This window comes from Chenopodium album, chromosome 2, assembly GCF_948465745.1.
Source record: "Chenopodium album chromosome 2, dcCheAlbu1.1, whole genome shotgun sequence".
NCBI lineage: Eukaryota > Viridiplantae > Streptophyta > Magnoliopsida > Caryophyllales > Amaranthaceae > Chenopodium > Chenopodium album.
In genome coordinates, this window is record NC_137835.1 from 42,138,160 (window position 1) to 42,139,282 (window position 1,123).

At 40.5% G+C, this 1,123-nt stretch overlaps 1 non-coding gene across 1 annotated transcript; it reads right to left on the bottom strand.

Annotated features, from left to right (window-relative positions):
- Nucleotides 1–524: 524 nt before the first annotated feature.
- Nucleotides 525–631, bottom strand: LOC145608560 (small nucleolar RNA R71). Its single transcript, XR_014105837.1, has one exon. It is a non-coding gene; the product is annotated as a small nucleolar RNA R71 (small nucleolar RNA).
- Nucleotides 632–1,123: the final 492 nt, after the last annotated feature.

The following is a 1,123-nucleotide window of genomic DNA, read 5'->3' on the forward strand; positions in this document are numbered from 1 at the left end:
TTTTCAAAAACAGAGAGAAGAAGAAAGAAATTAAAACTATCCGCAACACTAAACTTTCCACACTTTCGCTTCATTTGATTATGGTTCGATGTGAAAGTTACTCATCACCGGGTTTGGTTTTGGGGAGACACAAATGGGTGTCTACAACGGCCCAGAAGAAACTCAGTGACTACTCGCAGCCGAAGCTCATAGATTTCCCGCACCTTACTCCCACTCCGGCACTAGATGGAGTTCAGTTCAAAATCAAGCCCCAATTTATCACTATGATAGAGAGGAAGCAATTCAGTGGAGCTAAGGGTGAAGATCCTAATCTTCACATCGCAGATTTATGCCAGTATTGTAACACCATTAGACAAGCCGGGGTCACGTAGGACCAAATCAGGGAGATTCTTTTTCCTTTTTCATTATGTGGCAAAGCTAAACTATGGTTTAATGGTTTGAATAGAACTGCACTTGATATAACTGACTTGTAAACTCTTGCTTTGACTTTCTATAATAAATACTATCTTGTAGAGAGAACAGCGGTACTAAGGAGTGCTATTTAGAACTTCGCTCAAGAGGCCGACGAAACGCTATATGAGGCTTGGGAGAGGTTCAAGGATCTACAGAGAGAGTGCCCCCACCACAATCTAGCACAATGGCAATTGATCCAAGCATTCTACAATGGACTTGGAAATTCTTCTAGATCAGTGCTAGATTCTGCGGCCAGTGGGAGGTTCATGAATTTTAATGTGGACGATGCAGGACAGGTTATCGAAGACATGGCAATACACAATTCCCAATACGGGAATCCGAGTGGGTTTGTAAATAAAGGAAAACATAATGTTGATTCCGTATCCTTTTTTCAAGCTCAATTAACGTCTATTTGTAAAAAATTAGATAATCTTACTGTTGCTCCTAACTCTGTAGCTAAAGTTTTTGTTGTTGCTAACAATGAAGCTTTTTGTGAAAATTGTAGAATTGTAGGGCATTGGGAGCAATATTGTAGGAGCTCTATGGAACAAGTTAATGCCTTTCAAACCTATAGGCAGAATAACCCATATCCCAATTCCTACAATGCCAGTTATAGGAACCATCCGTATCTTACATACCGTAGCACCAATGTACAAAACCCTCTACCTCC